The sequence below is a fragment of the Nicotiana attenuata genome, chromosome 3 (assembly GCF_001879085.1).
Source record: "Nicotiana attenuata strain UT chromosome 3, NIATTr2, whole genome shotgun sequence".
Lineage (NCBI taxonomy): Eukaryota > Viridiplantae > Streptophyta > Magnoliopsida > Solanales > Solanaceae > Nicotiana > Nicotiana attenuata.
Window position 1 is genome coordinate 7,879,454 of NC_031991.1, and position 13,798 is coordinate 7,893,251.

The 13,798-nt window shown below is 37.8% G+C and overlaps 1 non-coding gene across 1 annotated transcript; it reads left to right on the forward strand.

The window, feature by feature from the left end:
* On the forward strand, nucleotides 1,225-1,298 carry TRNAM-CAU. Its single transcript has one exon. It is a non-coding gene; the product is annotated as a tRNA-Met (tRNA).

Sequence of the window (13,798 nt, forward strand, 5' to 3'; positions counted from 1 at the left end):
ACGAGTGACTGTGAGGTTTGCCCGATGGGGCCGGTCTGAGTGATGTTATGCCAGAGGGGCGGTTTATGATTCATGTTGCCCGAGGGGCTGTATACGAACTATGTTTTTTCCCGAGGGGATATTATGAATTCTATCATTTTTACTCTAAAATCTCATCTAGTTTCTGTTGAATTGTTGAAAAGCATCTTCAAATGATCTTACTGAAAAAATTGGATTTTTAAACGAGAAGAATTTTAATTCATATACTGATTTTGGAAGCATGTTGAACTTGTTGTGTTTTGTGATGTGGATTTTCTGTATTTCTTACTGCTCATTCTTTATTTATCTTTATTACTTACTGAGTTGGCGTACTCACATTACTCCATGCACCTTGTGTGCAGATCGAGGAGTTGCTGGACGTGCTACCGAGCGTTGATCATCATCCGCCGCGGATACTTGGAGTATGGCAAGGTAGCTGCATGACGATCGCAGCCTTGCCCTTCTCCCTCCTATCTTCCTATAGATATTAGTAGTTGATTTCCAGACTATATTTTTCTTGTTATGTTTCGAAACAATTGTAGTATTGCTCATGACTTAGTGACAACCGAGGTCGGGCTTTATTTTCCGCATTTTGGTTACGACTTTATACCTTTGATGGAGATTTCAGTATGGAAAATATTATTATCTAAATTTTAGTGAAATGTTGAGTTATTTTGGGAATGTGTCGGCTGGTCTAGTTCCATGATAGGCGCCATCACAGCTGGGCTGGTTTTGGGATCGTGACTTCAATTTTCGCGTTTGAGGATTTTTATTTCCTGCTTGATTCAACGATGTAATTTTGCAATAATAATTTCACTTTTTTTGTTCATATTTTCTCTACAGATTTTACTTTTCTTTTTAGTGACTATCATTTCAATAAATTGTCTAGGATTGGGCTCTAATACCAAATTATAATGGAGTGATAGGAAAAATTAAAATTTATAAAAATAAATGAGAAATTACATTTTATAGCCCCTCAAAATTTTAATAGCCCATATTTTTTCCCACTGACACGAATTGAATTGGGTCCATGAATCTAAGAAATGGTGAGAATTCTTGATCTCTCTCAATATCTCTCTCAATTCGAAAATCCAGGATTTGAATTGATGTCCTCTCATTGATTCCTTCTAAATTGCATTGATTTATCCTAAAGATTTCATTTCAATTGGAATTTGGTTATTCACCATGTACGAGGATCCCCGCTAAGCATCCATGGCTGAATGGTTAAAGCGCCCAACTCATAATTGGCGAATTCGTAGGTTCAATTCCTACTGGATGCACGCCAATGGGACCCTCCAATAAGTCTATTGGAATTGGCTCTGTATCAATGGAATCTCATCATCCATACATAACGAATTGATGTGGAATGGCCCTTTCGGCCCAAACTTATTTCATCTAATAGCCCGAAATATCTATTTTGTATATTTTTTGTATAGTGACATTCTGTTTTGTATATTTTTTGTATATTGCCAGCTTATTTTGTATAGTGACAGTCTATTTTGTATATATTTCGTATAGTGACATTCTATTTAGTATATTTTTTCTATAATGACAGTCTATTTTTGTATATATTTTGTATAGTAATATAAAGTAGAATTACAACCATTAGATCGTAACTCTAGCAACTAAACACGTGTCATAATGTACAAGTTTATTTACAAAAGATTATGATCAAATATGTTTCTTATCTTCTTTTCCTTTCGATCAGTGATAAGAAATTGGAGATATATTTAGCACTTTCTCCAAAGACCAAGAATGGCGTAATTTTGAGCTACTAAATCAGTTTTATGTCTGAAAGGGGGTCTTGTTGTCCTTGACTTCCTTGTGAAAAAACTGATAAAAGCTAGTAATATTAAGGATTTATATTCTATTTTTGAGTAGTTTTCACTTAAAAGAGGATTTCCCGCTTTCTGACGCCGTTTTCTATCCATCGTATACACGCGTTTGCTTGTTTCCAGCACAACTCAGAACTTAATTCCACATTCACTTTAGACAAAAAAAGAAAAGCAAAAGCAAAGTCCGACCTACCGGATTCGAACCAGTGACCTAAGGATTAAGCAAACTCACCTCTGGACGGTCGGCGATTCAAACATTTTTTCTTTGGATGCAATCGGTGATTTTGCAGCCATGGCGTGATCGCCCCTCTTTTCCTCGATCTGTCTTTGCAGATCTGAGGCTCAGTACTTCTGGGCTAGCCACTAGAATTACTTTTGGGCTATAAAATGTATATTGTAATTTTCGGCTACCGCATGTTACAGGTTTAGCCCGAGTGGTTATAAATGATATTTGCTCAAAATAAATTCAATGAAACAGTGATCAACGAGAATTTTATTACTTTGCAAATCCAAGATACAAATGATATCACAAAAGAAGTATAACGAATCAAAAAATGTAATTTGTAACTTCATAAATGAAATTCAAGCACTTGAAAGAAGGAATTAGGTGAGAATAAGAAGAGAGTATTGAGGAGGAAGAAAAAGAAAGAGGAAATGGGTTCAAAGAGTACCAGTCCAAAATTGAATATTTTGGCCCAGTTCAATTCAGTTATAACAAACACGATTCTCTAACTCACTCTTACCATCACAGTCGTCCGTTGCCTTTAATTTTAGCTAGGGGTGTACAAACCGAACCGAAAAATTGCACCAAACCGAAAAGTCAAACCAAACCGATTAAAAAACCCGACTAGGTTTGGTTTGATTTGGTTTGGTATTGAGAAAAAAAACCCGAACCAAACCGACATATAAATATATAATTTTTATATATATTTTTAAGATTTTATATAGAATTTTCTTTAAAAATGTCTAGAAATATTTGGGATTCTCTTGCGAGATATAATATTTAATAGTATATGAAGTGCTCCATATTTATTAACCTTAAATAATGAGCTGTATGATCACTTTCTCATCAAGTATTACTGAAAATGCGTCAATCTCTTTGTTCTTCCGTATTCATATCATATGTTAAGATCTATTAAATTGTTATATCTTTTCGGATGTGAAGTGATCATTATTATTTAGGTATCATATTGATTTTTATGTTTAATTACTAAATTCGGTTAACCTTGAAAGTGTGCATCAACAAAACATTATTGTCAGACGACTAAAAAAATTAACTATTATGTGTTACTAAGAAAATATTCTCATAAGAATATTTTAATAGATAATATATTTGTGAATTTTTTATATTTTTACTAAACATATATTTACTTATAAAAAATTTAACAAAGTAAGATTGAAATAATATTTAAGTAACAAAAAACCCGAAAAACCCGAAAAATCCGACAAAACAGAACCAATCCAAACCGATATAGTTGGTTTGATTTGGTTTTAATAAAACCCGAATCAACTCGGTCCATGTACACCCCTAATTTTAGCTATGTGATCCTTTATTACATAATTACATTCCATTATTTATACAAAGTATTCCCCCTAAACTACTTTATCAGCTGCCATATGCCCCCCTTTTATTATACCCAGCTCTCTTATTACCTTTCCCTCCCGACATCTGTTTTCAAATCCTCAAATCCCTAACATATATCTATGCAGCAGAAACCAAGGAGTTCATCCAATTTATGATAATTCCTACAGACCTGGTTATTACATAATTGCTCTTGCAAGAAGAAACCCATAATTCTCCTAAATTATTATTTATCCTTAACTATAGTTGCAAACTTGACAGATTTACCTAGTAGACAATAGTTGTTAATTGCAAAACAAATATTTTCACATATTCTACCAATCATTTTGTTGATCGCTTCTTCTCTGCATTAACACGCATTAAGGCTTTATCCCCTTTTTTCCTAAAATAAATTAAGATTAAAATATACTACTAATCTCTATTATAAGTCTTGCATTAACTTTGACCTATTATGCATATTCCTCTCCGAAGGCCTGCACCATCCTACAATTCAAGCCATCCTCACATATTTCGAAAGACACTGTAACCCCATGATCCTTTTGTAGTGAAAAAGTATACTAAATGTCCACTGAAAATATTTCAATGCTAATATGGAGTAGCCGTTTATGATTCATAGGGACGGTCAATTAAGGTGAAATTGGAGGGATTCAGCCACGCTCTGGGTTGAGTTGAAGGTGAAATTCTAGTGTAGGCCATTCTAGTGCTAGCTATAATAGAACTAAGTAGACCCCAGTCCATGATCACAACAATATAATTAATGGGAAAGATTATGAATTTGTACTTTGCGATGCAAGAAAAAAGATGTGATCACAACAAATATTGACCAGATCAAAATGAAGAAACTATTGCAATTGTGAATAGTTTGCCACATTCGCAGCCAATTTGGCCAAGCTTATAGCAGCTGATGTTGCAATCGTAGATGCAAAGCCGCAATCACATCCATGTTCAGGATTAGGGGTGGCAAATGTGGGGTGTTGATACCCAATTTTTCCCTCATATTTTTAAATTGTATATATATGCTGTCAAAATAGTATATTTGCATCATTATTTAATTTACAAAATTTATATAAGCATTTTTCATAATTTTTAGAGCTTTAAATTAATTTTCTTCCACTTTAATATCTAGTAATTATCCTTTAAATTATCTTGTGATGACTTGGTTACATAAAATACTTATTTTGCACCTATAATATATGTTTCAAATATTTTATTTCGTTACATAATTACACTAGCATTTTAAGCTATTTTGTCTAATTTTGCAATAATGGACTATATTCACACAATTGGCCTCTATTTTTTGTGCCAAAAATAGCATATTTATATTTTTATAATACAAAGTTATTATTTTAAACATTTCAGGTCATAAATAATATTTGATTTTAGTTATTAAGTTTTTTTATAAATCATTTTTGATGAATTTTAGGGTATTTAAATAATAGCCCAAATTTTGCCTATTTTCGGACCCAAACTACCCAAATCTCTGGCCCAACCCCCCTAAGCCCAATCCAAACGACCCTAACTCCCAACCCAGTCCCAAAATCGACCCATCTCCTCTCAAATCCCAGCCGTTGATCAAAAGTGATCAACGACTCACAACATTTCCCCCGTTTCTTCTTATAACCCAACCCTTAACCCTAGAGACATATTGTCTCCTACTCCGCCGCCCTCGCATGCTCTCATGTTCCACGAACCCTAGCTGTCTCACCCCGAAATCCCCTCTCCCAGTCCCGTTGATAATGGGATTTTACCACTATTTGCTTACCATATTTGGGTTCCTTTGATACTGGCTACTGGATTTTGGTATTACTTAAGTATTTGCCTAATTTTGGCAAATACCACCTCTATATCGGACGAGAATCGACTCAATCTTTAAGATTTGTTGATATTCAATCCATATACGCGAGATGAACTGGATCCTTCATACCAGTTGTCCGATTTTGAGTTTTAAACGCTAACTAGGGTTTGGAGTTTGATACTTTTCCTTTTCTGTTGTTTTACTGACTTGCATGCGAGATTTCCCCCTTTTTTTCGTCTGTGTTTACTTGATTTCTTTCCTTACCTGTATTTAATCAATTATTTTCCTTGTTTGTGTATTCTGGGAGCAAGCATTGCCCGGGGTTCGTTGAAGCCCTTGGGAACTTTGACGCATCGAGGTTTCTTGGTTCTTGTGGATCTTTTGCTTCTGTTTGTTGTTCGTCTAACTGGTAAGCTGCTTGACTCTTGCAGTTTCATCCCTATGTGTTCTTGATTTGAGTATGTTCTCACCTCTGAAATTCTTGGCTTAATATATTTTTTGGATTACTTTTGTGCACGAGTTTGTTAATTCTACTTTGTTCTAAGTCAGTTAGCATCTGACTTTCCTCCTAATGCAACTAGTTCTGTGTTTGCCTAAGCCTAACTTGGGTAATCTGAGTGCAGGGGTCTAGATGTTTCCCTAATTCATGCTTATTTGTTTTGTCTTTAACCTCTTTAGTGAATGCTAGAATGTCTGTGTTAATTATGACATTTTCACTTGCTATTTTGTCACTCAGCATGCTCACTTGAAACCCATACCTCATTAGTGACTGATTGAGATCTTAACAGTTACCTCAACCTGTTTTCCCATGCCCCGCTTGAACCATTTTGTGACATGATTTAGATCTTCTCTAGTTGTTTAGTCTATTATGACAATCCCAGAATATCCATATGTGATATTTGGTATGAGTTCGCTATCTTACACGGTTCTGAGTCCTTGCAATGTCTGTCCTGCATGTATAATGTGTTGCAATTTGTATTACTATTTTCTATCAACTATGATCTTGCTTCTATGCTAATATGTTTGCGAGTCTGTCCTTTGTTCATTTGATACCCTGTTTCTTCCAATGTTTATCATAGATTGTGTCCCCCATCATGTCCAAGTACTGATTAGCATGACCCTAGGATGCATGTTTAGCTTATCTGAACCTCCTAAGCCTCAACTTCTTCCAATATATGGTTGTCTATGTGGTACTTTGCTATGCGTTGAAATTATGCTAAACTTGATAGCCTGTTTGATTAGTTGCTCTTTATGGCTATGTCTACTTTAGGTTATAAGTGTGTTCCCCCACTTCTGTCCCTCAACTATTGTCCATTCTCCCTGATTGTCACTTATGCTATTCTGAACTCCTTATTCTTAGTCGGCTGAAAGCCAAGGCTATCAAGGCTCTTGCTACTGACCTCCCTAGTGTGAGCACTTCTTGGGATCAATCTGAGGCCCTTGTGAACTCTGACACACTAGGATTTGGGTCCTTGATCATTCCCCCTGATACTGAAACCCACACTATCCCTGACACTCCACTCTTTCTGCCTATGGTCTACTGAATATGTAAATTGGTTGGTCAATCTATGGTTGTGTGATCTAGCCTAAGTTCTTCTATGGATTCTGGGTTGTGCTGAAGACCCAAGCAATGCTGGGTTTTTCGTTTTGGGCCTGCTATGAGCCTACTGCCATTATTTGTACAATACTTGTAATTACATTACTATTAGGCCTGTAATATCTTTGTAATGAACAACTGGGTGTTAGTATGAATGGGGAATGGGTAGATTCTTAATGTTTGCATGAAAGTAGTACATAATATGCCTATAGGACTTGTTAAACACTTGCTATATGTGCCATTTGATCTATATGAGCGCTATGGAAATCATTTCATTAGGATAAGAATACACATGTACACTACCTGTTAGCAAACGTGAATGCCGCAATTGTTTCTTACTGCTATGCATTGTTAGAGAAGCGGCCTATAGGAACAAAATGTCAATGAACTTGATGACGTCCAAATCCACTACTAAAAAGTAAATGGACACGGTCGCATGCAATATAATTTACCCAACTATGAGTCGGGGTCGAATCCACAGGGAACAATATGTAGGCGATTAGGAATGTAAGAGAATTATCACTTATCGCGCAATGCCAAACACTAAGAATTTTGGTTTTTGGAAAATGTGTATACCTAAATGCGAAAATGTAAACTAACCTAGAAAGCAAGTAAAATGATCAATGGCTACAAGTATGAATGCATCGGGAATTACACTCAAGTAACGATCCAATGTATTTCATGATTTTACAAATATGAGCGAGTTTATGTTAATTAGCCACGGGTAATAATTCTTAATTAGCTTCTTCCGAAGACTAAAAAGACTTCCTAATTGAATTATCCCTACAACAATTAAGAGATTAAGTACTCCCGGATATGGCTACAAGTAGTTCAATCCTATCCCTAGGTAGAATCTATAAAATGAGGGTTAACGCCTCAAGTTCTTGTTAATTAATCTTTCCCAACCCCAAATTATCTTTTCCAAAATTAATTCGGAGTTATTGGGCGAGTCCTAGGGTTAGCTAATCCCTTTGGAAACATTAAACAACAAGAATAATTAAAGAAACAACAACTCACTTCATAAATGGATAAAAATCATTCAATACATAAGCACAACAAGGTATTTGATCCACACTTTAAATATGAATATTTCCATAAACAAGATTCAAGTGTTGGAAATAATACTACACACTTAAATATTCAATACAAAGCAAGGAAATGAAGAAATAAACATAAATGGGTAAGAAATCCTTAATCACAAGCTTGAAATCTTCAAAACCCAAGTGTGTGTGCAAAACCCTAGCTTCAATACTTGTTCTCTCTTGTGTGTGGAACTGAAAATAAGCCAAAGATTGTTTACAAATGAGCTGGTTTGGGTATTAAAGGGTTTGGGGTCAAAAATGTGAAATTCCAGAACTGCCCAGTTTTCACGCCCAGTTTCTTCATCGCGTTCGCGATCACACCTCCGCGTTCGCGAAGGTTTGCTAGCCTCAGTCATCGCGTTCGCGTTTAGATCTTTGCGTTCGCGAAGGTTTGGTTTCTGATACACCGCGTTCGCGTTTGGTCCTTCGCGTTCACGAAGGTTTAGCTTTCCTGCTTCTTCGCGTACGCGTGGTACCTTCGCGTTCGCGAAAAGCAAATCACTGGCAGGCCCCATTTTGTCCATTTTAGCTCCTTTTTGACTTGTTTTCACTTGTTTTCTTCACCATTACTTCTAAATCACATACAACCTGTAAAATAGAAGTAAATGACATTAAACACATGATTTTATCACTCAAACATAGCAAAAATATAGGTTTAAAGATAAGATAAGTTGGTAAAATACCAACTTATCAAACCCCCAAACTTAAACTATTGCTTGTCCTCAAGCAATGAAAGCGACAAAATCTCCTCCCAAGTAGCTAACTCAACAATACCTCCATATCATGCCAAGCCAAAAAGGTTTACTATAAGCACAGAACATGACTTCGATTGGTACCAACAATTACTCCCAAGCATATGAATTATCAAGCACTTCTCATGAACTTTATTACACTCCAAGTTCTTAAACACTAATGCAAATCAAAGTAGCAATCAAGTCATGACAATAAAGCTTCAAAATTTGCCTCTCTATCACAATTAACTTTCTTTGGTCATTCCTTCCAATTGAAAATGGGATTAAGTTCACAACTCAAATCTCATGTGCCCTCACATTTAAGAGAGGATCCCACACTCATTAGTCTTAATTCAAAACACAAATGGGATGTCAAATGGAAAGAATCAACTCTCTCTCAAAAAGATGTTCAAATGCATACAAGTAGTACCATAGGCTTGCCCTTCATGTATTCCTCCACTAATGTAGACAACTTGGTTCAAAATCAATTAGGACTTAATGGGTTGTAGTTTAGGCTTTTGGTTAAGGTAGGGCACAATTTTGGTTAGAGTGACTCGAAACCTCCCCAAGCACTACAAAATTTACAATTAAAGTCCACTTCCTTCAAAACCATTTTCCATCCTTTGTTTACTTTTCATTCCACACCTAGTCTTCCCTTTATTCACAACTTCTTATCACAACTTTTCATTTTTTTTTTCTACCTTCCACCTTTTTAACCAACTTCCATATCACAACTTTTCCAACCTTCACCCCCAAACTTAGGCTTTTAGCCTATGTTTACACTTTCAAAGTACTTAGGGAGGTAGGGTGCCAAAAGCTAGATCAATACAACACAAAGGATTAAAGTGTGTAACATGGTTGACAAAGAATAAGGTTAAAGGCTCAAAATGGGTTGACTAGGGAAAATATTCAAGGGTAGGAAATTTATGGCACAATGGCGGTCCAAGGAAGGCCTAATATCATTTTTCACACCAAGTTAGTCTATAATTTCGCCTTGAAACACATTCCGGGCAAGTTCTAGACTACATGTAATGCAAAAGAACTCACAATAAATCTCACCACACATGGCACATGAACACTCAAGTCGAATACAAATCCAAAATCCAATTGAAACCAACGACTCAAAGAGGTTGCATATAGCATAGGAAGCTATTTAGTGAATCAAAGAGCCAAAATTTGAGTCTAAAAGTCATGACATTTTTACTTCAATTATTTTTCTTTTTCAACACCCAAACATTCATATGTCGAGGTTTAAATCATGTTGGTACCAAGCAAGTCCCAACTTGGTCAATGGGCACAACTCCAACCCAAACCATTTATTCTTCCTAAAATATTAACATAAGCTATATCTAACTACAAGACTAATTCCCTTAAGAAAGTTGTCTATCTATCCATCACCGGGAAAAGTCGACAAAAATTTTCTACAATACCCGGTTCAAGAAGAAAATTGGCATCCTTGGGAAAAGAACCGTGGTATAAAGAAAACCAAGGATATCGCCACTAACATAAAACATACTATATAAAAAAATTAAGAAGCTAATAAAAAATTAAAAAGCTAATAAACATCAAGTAACTAAAAAAAATTTAAGAAGCTAATAAACATACTAATATAACACATCACATGAAAATGCACTAACAACAAAATGAAAACAACCACAGTACCAATCTGCCATACCCACAGTTATCCTAGAACCACAGTTATACAAGAAGCCACCCCCAACTAAAGATGTTGCAATGTTCCCAATGCAACTAAACATGATAGAGTAAAATGGTGGAAAGTGCTCCTTGAATACTGCATCAGTTGGAACTGAAGGTGGTGGGAAATTTGAGCCCTAAGTCTGCATCATCCTCATCCTCCGATTCATGTGACCCACCAAATGTGCTCAGCTTTTGCATCATCTTGGACAGCAGCTTGCTTTTCTTCTTCTCATGCTCCTTGAATTTTCTCCGCCTCTTTTCAATCTTTCCTTGCCGGCGACTCATGTTCTCCAACCTGGTGTTAATGGCCTCCATCTTGCCCGTGATTTCTTTTTGCTCTTTGACCAAATCCGCCATGGATTGTGGGGCAGCAGCCCCAGTAGATGTGCCAGCCCCAGGTGGGCTAGTGGGAAGGCTAGCTATAAGCTGCCTAACATGCGCATCTACTCCATATATCTGGCTGGACAAGTGGCGCATAGTGTGAGGACCGGACTGGAGTGGTCCCATGGGGTCAAAGGACCCTGATGAAGGTGCAAAGGGTCCGGCGGGATCAGTGGTGGCCTCGGAGAACTGCCCAAATGAAGAGGAAGCAACATCAATTCTCCTCTTTTTCTGTTTGTCACTGGGTCCCCTTTTTAGCAAGGGATGGATCATCGGCTTTCCTGGACCTTTCTCAACATCATTGGGGCGTGTAGGCACCCCAGCATCATAGCAAACTCTAGTGATCAAGGATAGAAAGAACAGGCTCTTGGACCTCCCATGAGTGGCTTCCTCAATTTCTCGGACAATGTGTTCCCCCACATTCATAGGTAGTCCATCCATGATAGCAGCAATCATCAGCGCTCTGTCTGGTGTCACATCAGTGTCATTTGTAGAGGGTGACACTCTTGAACAGATAATGGAGAGCCATGTCTTCGCCTCAGCCGTGAAGTCGTGAGAATCAACTCCCTTGTGCACTGTCAGCCACTTCGGAGTAACCCCATCATGTAGCTTATCTACTAGCCATTGGTTTCCTCCTGCTCTGGCCCTGTCTCTGTATACCTCGTTGTCAGCATTGGCGAGGCCATAAACACCATTTATTATCTCAGGACTGAAGTGGACTTGCACGCCCCGCACAGTAGTAACAAAGGCACCTTGGAAGTCGGTCATCAAGGTGTTTGCATAGAATTCCAGAACTATTGTGTGGTTGTCATTATTTGGTTGCTCAGGAAAACAAATCCACTTGCTCTCTATCAAGCTCGTGTAGAAGCCCAGCATTTTAGCTTCAAATTTTTCCAAGTTTATGCCTCTTTCCCGGACGATGGTCTTGGACAAGAGTTCATCGTATCTCCGCTCAGATGCTGCAGATAGAAACCGCTCACGATCAAAGGCTTCCTCTTGTCCAGGTCCAAAGACATGTTCTTGTGAAATTTCATTATGATACGGATCCATTTTAAGCCCAAAGAACCTACAAAATAGATCAACAATGTTAAAAGCTCATACAGACACTTAAAACAATGTATTAGGAAGTATTTAGGCCAAAGAATTGGGCAAAAAAGGTCCCGGGCAGAGCTGTGCGAAGCTACTATTTTTTGCCAATTTTGGGGCTGCCAGTGATTGCTCTTCGCGTTCGCGAAGAGCAAAATATTTTGCCCAGACTTAGACCTTTGCGTTCGCGAGTAGACCATCGCGTTCGCGAAGGTCAAATTTTCTGTCCCCCACTGTTATGCCTTCGCGTTCGCGGGAAGACCCACGCATTCGCGAAGGTCATCTTCCTCGCCCAGAACATGTTTTCTCTCAGGCTTTTCTTCAAACAGTTGGGGTGCCCATTTTTCTTTGTTCATTACCAGAAAACTTATGCACAGATCTTACCCAAAATTTTCTTAAAAACAACCACTCACACTCAACCAATCCTCACCCAACAAGCAACAACCAATTTCAAACACAAATGTGCAAATTCGTGCTCAAAATTTGAACCCTAAGGACCAAACAATGAGTGTTCTTCTATTGTTTCACAATTCACACCAAGAAGGGGAAGAAAGATTTAAGAGGAGAGCGTAGAAATCACATACCTTGAGATTTGAGATGGAAAATTAGCAAAAGACTTGAAGATTTTAGATGATTTGATTATTGGGGGCTTAAGGGGTAGAGGGAACTGTTGTTTTGAGCAAAGGGGTGAGTTTTCTCGCTTTCAGTAGCTAATTTGTAAATACCCTTACCCGACCCTACGCGTTGTGAGTGCGCGTACACGAAGGGTAAACTCTGCTGAAGGCTGCGAACGCGTGTTAGTAGCACGCGAACGCGAAGTGTTACAGTTTACTAAACCTACGCAAACGCGGTGGGTAAACGCGAACGCGAAGTGTAACTTTTTCCTGCACTCCAACAGTTCTGGCAGCTACTGGTTTTGGCTCTCCGGGACACTCCGACCTGCTCAAATCAACTCCAAAAAATCTAAAACTTGGCAGATTAGTCACAAATAATATTCTAAGCTATTCTAACAAAGAAAATTTCAGAACGATTAAAAATTTTTGAAAAACGATGGGTTGCCTCCACCAAGCGCCGCATTTAACGTCGTGGCACGACTCAAACAACTTTACCACTTTTCTCGCCACTTGGATGATATGTACTGGGCACCTAGCTTGGAATTGAGCTTGTGACCATGAGCGATGGGGGGTGGTAAGTTGATGATTAAGCCAAGCCTTAAATTCTTCATTTTGCACTTCTTGGCTCTCATGTGAGGAATGTCATTTTGCTTTCTTGTTCCCTCAAATTGTAGGATGTATGACATGAGTGTCTCCTCCTCGCAGTCCTTCATTGATTCATGTGGTTCAACTTCCGTGTCACCACACAATTCCAATGTTGAAAAATGCTTGGAATGTGACTTCAAACCTCCAACTTGCAATTTTTCTCGGATTTTGACATCCTCTTCTTCCCCCGGACTAGAGTCAATCTCAACCAAATTTTCATTTACACCGGTTGACTCTAATTTCATTTTTTACTCGGTATCATTAACACTCATGGAGTCGGTTGGCGGATGTTCAATTCTTGAATCCTCAAAGTAAAGCTCACTTTCTTCCTCGGAATTAGACTCTTCTTGGTTTCCTTCCACACTCTCAAGTTGGTGGGCATAGTGAGCCTCAACCAATATTTTCATTTGCTCTTCCAAAGTGTGGATATGTTCGTCATTGTAGGCCAAGCTTTGTTTCAAGTCCTCGAGTGCAAAGTTGTGCTTCTCCTCATTTTCAAGAATGGTCTCCAACATGAGCATAATTTTCTCATTTTGAGCATTTGAGAGTTCTTCTTGGTTTTGATCAAGTGCCAAGGAAGGATTTTAAACTTCAATCTCCAAAGAAGGTTCTTGGCTATCATTCACTTCTGAGGCTTTTTGAACCTCTAAAGCTTCAAGCATTTCTCCCATTTATGATTGCAACCTTTCAAATGCCAAGTCATTTTGGAGACTATTCTCCAAAAGCTCATCCAA